Source organism: Podarcis filfolensis, assembly GCF_964270895.1.
Source record: "Podarcis filfolensis genome assembly, chromosome: 9".
Taxonomy (NCBI): domain Eukaryota; kingdom Metazoa; phylum Chordata; class Lepidosauria; order Squamata; family Lacertidae; genus Podarcis; species Podarcis filfolensis.
Window position 1 is genome coordinate 28,367,520 of NC_139610.1, and position 12,611 is coordinate 28,380,130.

Here is a 12,611-nt window from a genome sequence, read left to right on the forward strand (position 1 = left end):
GATCTTTTCATTCAATCTCTGAATGAACTTGAGGATTCCTCCAGAATACAGTTTGAACGCTGCTGCCCTGGAATGTCCCCGTTGCAGAGAGCTTTGCACAGTGCCTTTCACACTGCATTAGCCAAGTGGCCCCAGGGAATAAAAAGAAACTTAATAATGAAATGTTCCCCTGCATATAACGTTTGATACAGGTTCCTTGGAAGAGCTATGAAATGTCCACAGAGAGCTCCACAGGAAGACTTTGGGCTTAACCAAAGCATATTCCTTTTTTAAAATTTAGAACAGGGTAGCTGTATTTTAAGCCATTCCATTTTGAGATTATTATATTTATGCTGCTTTTACTGTATTGGCCATGTGCCAATGCCAGAATGCAAGTATGGCAAAGACAGAGAGTTTTCTATTATAAATCCAATAACAGTTTATGGCTTTGTTCTTCTGGGCTCCTAAATCACATCTGGCTGATAATCTGAGGTGCTTCTTTTAAGCTTTAGTTTTTGATAGGTTCTAGAAATATGCCTTTGCAATAAAGGAACATTTGTATGTGTGGAGTTTTGTCCGGTACTCAAGGAGTGCAGAGCAATCTGCCCTGCCATAAAGCAGCCTTTTACTCATGGGAGCTTTCTGTGTTGTCCACCAAGTTCCTGTAGCTGCAGGTCTTTTACTTCAGTTGCAAAGGTGATAGAGACCCTGTACTGGGCTGTCAGAAACCCAGTGTTTCCCAGATCTTTTCTTTGGTGAGTGACTGTATTCTACATTTGCTAGTATACTTATAATGAACAAGGGGCATGGGAGGTACATTTCTAGTAATGCCAAACTTCTTTAGAACCCATCTTGTTATAGAACCATGACTTGGGAGAATTTACTCTTGGATATCTGCTGTGAAAAGGCCAAGAAGTGGACATAAATAAAACCAGTTAATATTATAAAATATAATATAAAAAATAATTGCATGCATTTGACATTTTGATGCTGCAGCCATAAGGATGATGCATATATTAATGCCCTACACATTCCCCCTCCCTCCCATTTGCATTCCCATTTATCCCTTATGATAGAGCAAGGCCAAATGGTATATTTAATAGTGTTTGTGATGGTTGTCTAATACATATCATGTCCCTATCCAATGCTTTGAAACGAGGCAGCTCCCAACACATTTTAGAACCCAGCCTAAGCAGCCAGTGGTAGTTCTGCCAGTTTTTTCTCTCTATAAAATATCTGCGACAAAGCTGCACCATGTATCAACTTCAATTTTATAAGGTCAATTTTATAAGGTAATAATTGATCTATATCTCCAAATAAAGCGACGTGGGTGGCGCTGTGGGTTAAACCACAGAGCCTAGGACTTGCCGATCAGAAGGTTCGCATCCCTGTGACGGGGTGAGCTCCTGTTGCTTGGCCCCTGCTCCTGCCCACCTAGCAGTTTGAAAGCATGTCAAAGTGCAAGTAGATAAATAGGTACCGCTCTGGCGGGAAGGTAAACGGCGTTTCCGTGTGCTGCTCTGGTTCGCCAGAAGCGGCTTAGTCATTCTGGCCACATGACCCGGAAGCTGTCTGCGGACAAACACCGGCTCCCTCGGCCCATAGAGCGAGATGAGCGCCGCAACCCCAGAGTCGGTCACGACTGGACCTAATGGTCAGGGGTACCTTTACCTTTACTTTACCTCCAAATAACTTCCTTTGCTGTCTTAGTTATCCTTTCTCAAGTCCTTGTTCTATCGTTGGTGATATAATTAAAAGGGGATGGGTACAGAAGAAGAAAAAGAGGGGGAGTAGGAAATCAGCCGAGAGTTGCAAAACTACATCACATCTCATACACGTACCAGAACTTGAGTTCCAGTGCTGGCGCAAGGGCCTCATCCTCTTGTACGAACACTAGGTTCTTTGCACTGTATCATATCCTCAGATCCACTGACATATAACATAATTCAGTTACTTAAGGTGAGATCGTTTTGGAGATGTTATTTTCCTTTCCGACTTCTGAAAGGAACAGCAGAAGTGTTCCTGCAACCCTCTCTGAGTTACTGTTGCTGTCTCCAGAGAAATGAGCTTCATCTAAGATGTATTCTTGTATACATGTCGGGCTGACACCTTCTTTTTCTTCATTCTCTGGCTGTTCCATCTCGGCTGCACATGTTGAGATCTGAGTAGTAAGCATTGCAAAAACATGTCTACCTGTATGGGTTGTCTGTTTTAATTTAGGGGGCAAACTCCTGATCGCCGCAGTGTAGGAGACAGACAGGCGGCGAAGAAGAAGAAGCTTGGAAGCTTTGATGCCTTTATCTGAATAGGAGCCAGCAGCGGTGTTCAGCAAAGCGGGACTGATCTTCCTAGGGCTCAGCTACACAGCCGCAAATAAAACATTCACAAATGTGACACTGGATGTGTGTTGATTGCAACCTAGTCTCTGGAAAGGAGGCTTGGACTAGAAGGAGCACTGTTAACATACAGAATGAAGTTTGAATCTTCAAAAGCTACTGAAGAAGAGAAAGGAGAAGCATGCTGAGGACAATCTTGGTTTATAAAAAATATATATATGAAGAAACTCAGAAATAAATTGCACCACAATCCCACTAATTTAATTATTGTTAAGATGAATTACATAGAAAAGAGTATCTATTGAAATTCCAGACATGGGGGCAGAGGTTACCACACGTCTGCTAAAATTGTCTACTTTTCAATTCACCCCTGCAACACAGTGTGATCTGCAGCCTGCTGATTTCTATATACGTAGCTGCTGTTAAGAGCATCAGCAGGTCTGAGCAGCTTTTTCTCTCTCAGTTATATTGCCAACTTCATTCTCTATAGCTGTAACGTCTGGCTCTGCTACACAGTGATGATTTATAGTGTCCATCTATAGCTATTTCACACAGCCTTTTTGCCCACTGCCCAGAAGCTCACCTCCACTTACCTTTTGCCCTGCATTTTCTAGACACAGCTCTGCACTTTCAAGCTCTGTGTCCTATTGGGTTGTGGGTTTTTTGCCCTGCCGCTTTCTCTAGGAAAACCTGCCCTTTAACCCTGAATCAGAACAAACAGCGATTTGGGTTTTCTGGGGATTTCCATTTGCTCCAATTCAGTGGTAAAGAGCAGGTTTTCGCAGGGAAAGTACCAGGAGGGTGGAAGAGCTCAGACACCGAGCTTTAAACCGCCTAGAAACACAGCAGAAAAGGAAATGTGGACGAGCCCTTAGTTTTAATGTCGATTATTTTGGACACAATTAGACCTTTGTACACATCCACACCAAGGACCAGATGTCACTGTCACATAACAATACTAATAATAACTGCAGTTGTAGGTCTGATACGTTCACATCTCCATCTGTACTAGGGCCAACCAGTAGAAAGCTCCTTACTCCTTATTTCTAGTTTAGGTATTGAAATAAATCAGTGAAGAATGTGTGTTTATACTTCCCTCTGGCAAAGAAGGGGCTACAAAAGAGTTCATTACCCCCTCTCCCGAGACTTGCACCGTTATAATTAAGTAGTTAAAGGCAAAGGCCACAATCCAACACAGATAAATATGTCTAAGCCCATTGTGCTCAATGGGCTTAGCCATCTTGGGTTGTGGCCATAATGACATATTGATTTCTGTGGGATTAACTCATGAGAAGCAAATTTAGGATTGCAGCCAAAGTGGAACATTTTTAAATAAATTAAACAGCTGTTTAAATCCGTAAATTAAGATTAATGGGCTAGCCTTAAAAAGCATCTGCATAATAGTTATAAAATAGCCTTTCCTTTATGCGAGAAAAACATACATCTATACTTGATAAATGAATGGAGCCGGGGGAGGAGGGGATTTTGCACAAGGAACATTTGCCAAGCAGCTACAGTGAGTTACAAAGACGACTTTAAACAAATGCTCTCTGCATGTAATGCAGAATATGGATACTGTACTAATTCTGCCCTGGGCTCTTTTGGGAGGAAGGGTCAGGTATAAATTTAATAAATAAATACAGAAGAAAATACACCTAGTGTTCAAAGGGTAGTAAATTAAAAATGTATTTTAGACTTTAAAAGTACTAAGCAGTAACCTCTTTTAGCAACTTTATTCAAAGGCTATTCTTTTCCACAGGTAACTGCCAGGGGAGAAAGCATGAGATGTGATGCAATATTAATATGGCCTAGTTTTGAGTTCACCACTCCTGTGCCCAGAGACACACATGTATCCCTAAGTGGCCTGCCCTGGTGCCAAAAGAGCCCTTCTGCTGAAATTAGGCTTGACAGAAGCATTCCATAGTGACTAACAACTGATTCTGGTGTAAGTGGAGTCCACAACAGTTCCTCCTGTTTGCAAATGTGCCCTTGGGTCCAAAAAGGCAGTGGTATAGCGTGGTGAGGGCCACAGGAATGGTTGCCCCAGGCACAAAATTAGGAGTGCAAAATTTCAACATCCAGTGCTGCCTCAATACAGCTGTGTGCTTCTGTTTCTGGGTTCTGTTGAAAATGGCTTCTTCATGTGAACCAGGAAGTGACCTCTCCAGACAATGGAATGACTCTTTTCTTATGTCTGCGGCTGCAATCTCCTGGGTGATGTGGACACTGTAAGGCAATTGAAACGTGCATGCGTACTCCGTATGTTTCACTCCCTCCCACCCACCACTTGCACAGCCCCAGGCACTGGTAACCTATGCTACACCATTGCAAAAAGGTCATCAGCCCTTGATCTAGTAGGCAAAATTGTCTGAAGGAATATGACACGTTCTGAGCATTTCAGAAGAGGGATAATAAATAGATACGCAATATATGCACCATATTTTAAGCATTTGGAGTTTAGGGGTTACTACAGGGTGTATGGTGAATCAAATGAGCATCAAGAATAGCTTTCTTAGAGTCACTCAACAACTCTCTGTGGTAAGTTATTGTTCTGATGAAGTAGCTGCTTGTCTGCATACTCTCCCAGGAGTCTCTGATGAAGACACAAGATTGCTGTGACCTGATCAGAGGTTTGAGTTATTGAGACCCTGCACTCTCTGCAACAGCAGGCAAAAATATTGCAGACATCCAAGCAAAGTTTAAACAAAGAAGTTAAGGAAGAAGCAAAAGCCAGTTCATCAGCAGGCAGAGTCTTAAGATGTAAACAAGAGCCAAGAAAGTGGACAGCACAGACCCAGTGGAGTTGCAAGACTACACCTGCAGCAAGTGTGAGCTGATTGCTCTGTTGAAAGAGGAAGTAAGGACTGTGTTTCCACACCTTGCCTCATTAGAGAAGATGAGTTCTTGGAGAGGACAAGAGGGCAGCTCAGCAAGGAAAAGCGGGGAGAGACTGTCAGGTAAGATGATGAGAATGGCAATGGGGAAGATAAAACTGCATGGAAGACAGGATGTCAAAGGCATTCTGATCTATAGGAACTAAGAAAAACCTTTTAGTATCTTTCTAATGAGTGTGACTGAGGATCCTGATAGAGGACAGCTGCAGCAGGTTGTGCTAGGTAGGAAGGAAGCCTTTCAACCCTTCAAAGACTAAGGCAGTTCAGCTACCGTCTGTAGAAAAAAGGTGAAGGGTGGTGGTGATTGGGGATCCCCTACTGAGAGATGGCTGTGTGCTGACCAGGCCTGTTAAACTTGTGAAGTATATTGTCTCCTCAGTGCATGGATTCAGGGTATGAGAGACAGGTTGCCCAAGACTGAACACTCATCAGCCCTACTTGCCAGGCAGAACTACATTTTATGTTTGACTATTTTAAATTTATATCCCACCCTTCTTGCCTAAAGAGCACATTAATTCTTCTCGTAAAGAGGAGAGGAGTACAAAAAAAGTAGACTTCTTCAAGTGAATTACTGGCTACGCAGATGAATATTGATCTGAGATGTTCAGTTTCTGGGACCCAAGGTGTAAGCTTTCTTTATAGGAGGCTACCTCCTGAGGGCTGGAGAAAATGTATTTGGCAAAAAATGGGGAGCTTGATCAAAAGGTCTTTAAAGGGGTAAGGATAAATTACCTGTAAGGGTAAATCTAAATGCAAGGACTAAAAATAGGAATTTGCTACAGAAGAAACTGGGAGACGTATGGGGGTACCTGGAAACCTTATACAGTACTAAAGTAACAGGTGAGTCAGTAGAAAAGAGTATCTAAGGATTTAAATGTATCCCAGTGTGCAGAGTACAGATAATAAACATAATGAACTTCCAGTATTGGAAGATACATTCAACTTGACAGGTATAACAGACTTGGTGAGATGACTTCAATAATTAGAATTTAGGAACTGAAGGCTCTAACTTGTTCCAAAATAACAGATGCAACAGAAAGAAATGTGGAGGTAGCATTTCATGTCAAAAATGTGCACACTGGCATAGACATTCAAGAGAGTGAAATGCTGTAGCAAATGAGGCCAGTGAGCAACAAAAAGGACTTTTCTAGGTATGTTCAATACAAAAGGAAGATAAAGGGAATGGTAGTCCTACTGTTCAGTAAAGATGTTGAAATATTCATAGATAGGAATTCCTATTCTCCCAAACTGGGAACCACAGTGTTCCATATTGGGGGGTTGGGGGGGGGGAAGCAAACTGCCTTAAAAGGCTTGAGCATGTTCAGTGACCACAGAATGCCGAATGGACTAGTGGTGAACGACTTGCTGACTGAAACAGTGAATATTGTGCAATATTTTATTAAAGTCCCCCACAAAAGTCTTTTAGGACTTACCACCCCATGTGCTAAGACTAGACCTATGCTCTTTTTAAAGTTACTTTTGAAGCCAAGGGTTCTAGGGAAGGTTAAAAAATACAACATTTTAGGAGTTGTTTGAATCCTCTAGGGACCAAAACCATCTAGATCAGATGAAATACTCAAAGCCATCAGAGATGATGCAGGTGAGCTCATTACCTACCAGCAAGAGAAGACAAAACCTGTTGCAAAAGAGAACTCAGTAAAATATTTTAATGGGTAAAAGAAATAAGCCTTTGTGTTAACAATATAGCAAGTGAAGCCACTGTTCATGTGGGGTTGTTCACTCCTTAGTTACTGAATTGCTATAGCCAGCCAGAATACTTGCTTTCTAACCTGCCAGCACATTTTAATGTTTAAAGCCTCACTTCCTACTGAACAATATTTCAGTTTATAGCTGCTCAGACAAGATTTCGAAGATTTGTTTTCCCATATGTGCTCCCTGTCCAGTTTTTTTCTGTCTCCTGCCCCTCCTCTTGCTGTTGATTGCTAACAACTGTAGCACATAACAGAAGCATTCATTGTTACAGCTTTTGTTTTCAGGTGACAAATTCCTCGTCTGTTGCTGCAATAGCAAAACTCTTGCTATCTAAATGTCCTTTGGGGATGACTATGAAGCCAACAGTTTGGAGTGTTCATTGCATTGAGGCCCACAAACAGACCACTGATATAACCTAGTATCCATTTGCTACTATATGTAGCTGTCTTTGGGGATCTGCTGGCACTTAGATATTATTTGAAAATATTAAATCTACCAGGGCAAGATGGTGCCTAGGAGCACAACACAAATTAAGTCATTGTTTAAACTATACTGAAATATTGTGGGTTGTTCATAGATTTAAAAACCACTCCGAAAGACTTGTCACGTACTCCATTATACTCTATTTTTCTCCTTTCTTCTCCTTTAAAGCATCATATACTCGTCAATATTTTACACTTGTTTTATATTGAAAGGATCAAGGGGTTCATGTTGAACTATGTCATTTGATTACTTGTTCTGTCTTTGGAAATTTTTAAAAGCATGAAATCACTACAGACTAGAAACTGCTGGGTTGTTTCTATGCAGATTTATAAATGAACACGTTTTGTTCTATCATAATATCTCCCTCCACAAATTCTAAAATTTCAGAATTTTACATTTGTGGTAATGGGTGCTGTCGCCAGACTCAAGTAAGGCAGGCAATACTGTGCCACCCAAAAGGTGATGTGTGTGTGTGTGTGTGTGTGTGTGTAGCTGCGCCACAGCCACAGCTTGTCCTGTGGCATCCCATAACATAGTTGCTAAGTGGCTGAAAAGCATTCTCCCAATGATCCTCTCAGGACTTTGTCCTGATGGTAGGATTGGAACCACTGTAACAGATTGCCCTCAATTCCCATTTTCTGGAGCAGATCCAGGGTCAATGGTATCAAAAGGCAATGAGCTATCAGGAAGCAGCGGTAAGTTCACACTCCCCCTGTCCACTCTCTGCAAAGGTCATCCATCGGGGTGACCAAGACTGGCTCATTCCCATGCCCAGGCATGGACCTGGATTGGAATGGATCTACAGAGAGTTGATTGCGGATGATATACTTGTGGGGAGTCACTGCTAATTCTCAGCTTTTAGAAAAATTCACTAGCTGCTTGGCTGCTGTGCTAAACATACTGCAAGTATAACATTATTTACATTTTTTTATTTCTACTAGTTAATATCCTGCTGACTAATCCAGAGGGTTCTTACAGTGGCTTACAAATAGAATAAAAAAACCCCACATATAAAACAAATTAAAACAGCAGTCATAAAACACTAAAGCAGCATAAATATAAATCCAACCGAAGTCAATAAAACCTGACTCAAACTCAGCAGCGCAAAAACCTTCCTGAATAAAATAGAACCCCCCACCACCACACACACTATCATGATTATTTGATGCTCGAGCTCTGGACTCATGATCATTTTTTTTTATTTTTTATTTTTAAGCAGGCACTGTTCAAACTGTTAAATATTGTACTGGGAATAATGTTAGTGCTTGCAATAAAATAAATAAATTGTATTGTAATTACTTTCATGACATGGTGCTGCAGAGTCATGGTGGGAAAATGCCGCATCATGATGTGCAGCTGCAAAGCATCACAGCTGGGGCTGAATCTTATCGGCGCTTGTTAGTGTTTTGTAAGCAATTAAAATAACAACCAGTAGTCTAAATAAAATGGTTATCTCCAACGTACTGTTCACACTGTTTTAGATCATTTTCTATTCATATTTGGCAATAGCCTTGGAATCACAGTTCACTGCTGTACACCATTGTTTCTTGGAGACGGATGGTGTTAAACAGGAATCAACAGAGCCATTAATGCACGATGGTGATAATAATTCTTAGTTTTTTATGTATATAATGTTAGCATGTTCATAGTGCAACACAAATATGTTGTGTTGCTTTAAAAAACATTTACAGTGGTACCCCGGGTTACAGATGCTTCAGGTTACATACACTTCAGGTTACAGACTCTGCTAACCCAGAAATAGTACCTTGGGTTAAGAACTTTGCTTCAGGATGAGAACAGAAATCGTGCGGCAGCAGCGCAGTGGCAGCTGGAAGCCCGATTAGCTAAAGTGGCACCTCAGGTTAAGAACAGTTTCAGGTTAAGAACGGACCTCCAGAACGAATTAAGTTCTTAACCCGAGGTACCACTGTATATATATTTCTAGAGCAAAAATATTACGGCATATACCAGCAGCAGCTCTAAAAGCTGTCCAAAGCCATAATGTACAGTGACCAGTGGTAACACATCTTACAACAGCCTTTCTTATATTAGTACTGTACCAGCCTGTAGTACGTCACCATTCACAACAGATGGTGGACTGTTTTCCAACTGTAATTTTGCTCTGTTTTCCCCACACAATTCATGTACCTCTATTTATGACTTCTTATTATTATTACTTTATTTGTTGAATTTACATACTACCCTACTTTTAACCATCGTGTAACAGAAAGAAACACGGGAGACTTGCCATAAAACATTGTAGTTCATCCTCACTCCCAAACAGGAGTACCCTTGTCCAGCTATACCCTTCTTCAGGATCTTATAAGTTGTAAGAACTCAAGAAGACTGGGTTTTACCTTATTACAGACTTCCCCACTATAGTGAGGTGTATTTCTATTAAAATTGCATCAATTATTCCTAATATATGCACACATATGCACAACATGAAAAATTTGTGCAAATAGCACTATATTTCACCTGCCTTTTTTGGTGATGCAGACATGGCTACTTTATTCATCATATAGTCGCCTTCATGAGTTACCCACATCAAGGGCAGATGTGCAGAACAAGGAGCAGGCTAGACCCCATTTCTTGTTCTACACATGACTGTCCTCCAAGTGCACAAGATATGAAGGTAGATGGTATCAACACTTGCCAGTCCTGACTTAATAATAATGTTTGAGTCAGCCAGCATAATATTTCCACACACACCCCAAACTATTATAGACACACAGTGCTAATATCCATGATATAATCAGTTAATTAAATAGGATAGAGGATGAAACCTGGGCTTTAGTTCCCTGCCCCCTGTGTAGCCCCCTACCAAAATGCCAGAATTTATAGCAATTTGTCATTCTGAACTCATACACTTAAATGGAGCTGTCGTACAAAGAAGAAAAGGCACAATTCAAAGAGCAGACCCTTCCTTTCCTCAAGATTCTGGCTATTTTAGAACAACAACAACAACTAAATAATAATAATAATAATAATAATAATAATAATAATAATAATAATTATTATTATTATTATTATTAATTTATATCCCGCCCATCTGGCTGGGTTTCCCCAGCCACTCTGGGCGGCTTACAACATATAAAACAACAAAACATCAAGCATTAAAAAACAAGATATCCTATACAAGCAACAAACAAACCAATAAATCAATAAAAACCAATAGCAATAATAATATTTTAGCTGGAGCCAAAAGATTTCTCCTCAGAGAGCAGAATGCTAGAATGTTCTAAGGCCATTTTGCTGCTTCAGGTTTGACCTAAGATGATTATAGCCGAAAACAACCACCAAATCGATTCCTAAGACGAGAATGTTAGTATTTGAATATGGTAAATATGTGAATTGAGCCTGAAGAGGTAAAGCCTAGTTGGGGACTGTTGCAATTTAATGAGAAACAATTGTATTGCGATATTTGTTATAAAAAAAGAGAGAAAGGATGCAATTGTAATTCGGGAAGCGGTGTATGTGTTGTGAATCCATCTTGAAAACACTGGCTGTGCTAGCTAGAATAGAGACGCTTCCTCTCAGAGGGCAGCCCACAATATTGGTATGTAGCTTTTTAAATATGCCTCACATAGTGTTGTTACAGGGCCAAACTGGAAGAAACCACTTACGACATAGAATTTAGCTATGTATCTTTTTTATTTTTATGTGTTTGTGTGTGGTGTTTTTACTGAGAAGGCAACACACAGAGCAGGGACACTTATCACCTCATACTAAGTCCTAGGCCTCTTCTGTACTATACATTTAAAGGAATATTATAGCACTTTTAACAATCATGGCTTCCAACAAATAATCCTGTGGTTTATTAAGGGTGCTGAGAGTTGTTAGGAGACAGTTTTTCCCCTCACAAAGCAACCATTGCCAGAGTGCTTTAACAATCAACCCCTCTTCACTGGGAACTCTGGAAATTTTAGCTCTGAGACTGGGATAGAGATCTCCTAACAACTTTCAGCACCTTTAACTAACTACAGTTTAAAGGATTCTTTGGGAAAAGCCATGACTGTTTAAAGTGCCCTGCCTCTTGGATCCTGCAGAGGAGCAGCAGCTGCAAACTGAGAACTGCCATTTTGATATGCTGGAATTGTGGGCCAGCAGGAATTTGGCCCATCAATTTATTATATGCCCTTTACCATAAAACAGTGTTAGAAACTGAGATATAAAAGCTAGGAGCCAAATGGCACCTTAAACCTAGGTTATGGGAGTAACAAGAGAATGTCTAGGCATGCTTTTTTATAACAAGAATACAAAGCTGAAAATGAATGAACAGTAGCCCAAATATTATGTTTATTTTTCACATGGTCTAGTCCTTCCTCTGCCCACCCCCCTAATATTCTTAAGAGGGTCTCATCTCCAGTCTTCAGAGAGTGGCTGTAAGTGTGGAAGCAGAAAAGGGTCCTCCTTTCCTTCCACTCTGCAGTTTTAATCTGAAATCTCAGGCGCCCAGAGCTTAGAAACTGCTCGCACTAATGAAATTTCCTGTCGCAAAATGCACCTAGAACAATGGGAGTTGACCATACAGTCCCACTGACCATAAGGTCCCAGGGCAGATTACAGCAATAAAATATACAATTATATACTAAATAAAACAGTTACAACTGCAAAATAAGGAAAGGGTAAAAACTATTGTTACAAGGTGCACCTTATGGCGGCCTGATCCCTCTAATATAGTTGTCAGAGAACCGCTATTGTTGAATGGTCACCATCTGTTCTGCTGATGGCATGTTAACATTAAAGTGAAGATTAAGAAATTGCAAAGTGGGCATATGCTGTACCTAAAACTGAGCTTGTTCCCCTTCAAATGAGAGACCTTCTATAAAACCTAACATTTGGAACGGGAAAAAACTATTCTAAAGTTAGAATACAATAGAAAACCTTTCTTTGTATGCAGATTTTTTTAAAAAAAAAATTTTCTGCTGCCCCCCCCTCTTTGAGTAAGCTGTTAAAGTGAATGGAAATAACTTTAGCAATGTACCAGGAACCATCACTTGCAGAAAGTCTGCAGGGAGAGGCCTGCATTATCAGCTGCATTGTGAAGAAAGCAGACTTGTAGGTAAGCAGCCATTAAAGTATCTTTCTTTTGGCAATCGCTGCAAATCCTTTCAGAATAAAATATGGGAACAAAAGCACCCTTTCAAAAGCTCTGGTGCTCTTTTAGTTCCACAAAAGAGCCAGCATCGTGGTGTTCTGCACC

At 40.6% G+C, this 12,611-nt stretch overlaps 1 long non-coding RNA gene across 2 annotated transcripts in view; it reads left to right on the top strand.

Moving 5' to 3' along the window:
• Nucleotides 1-10,806: 10,806 nt before the first annotated feature.
• LOC310770532 overlaps nt 10,807-12,611 on the top strand; it is a 66,195-nt gene continuing 64,390 nt past the window's right edge. The window contains exon 1 of one of the 2 annotated variants that reach the window (XR_014552237.1): nt 10,807-10,964. This is a non-coding gene — a long non-coding RNA (uncharacterized lncRNA). The other variant, XR_014552238.1, reaches the window with a different exon arrangement.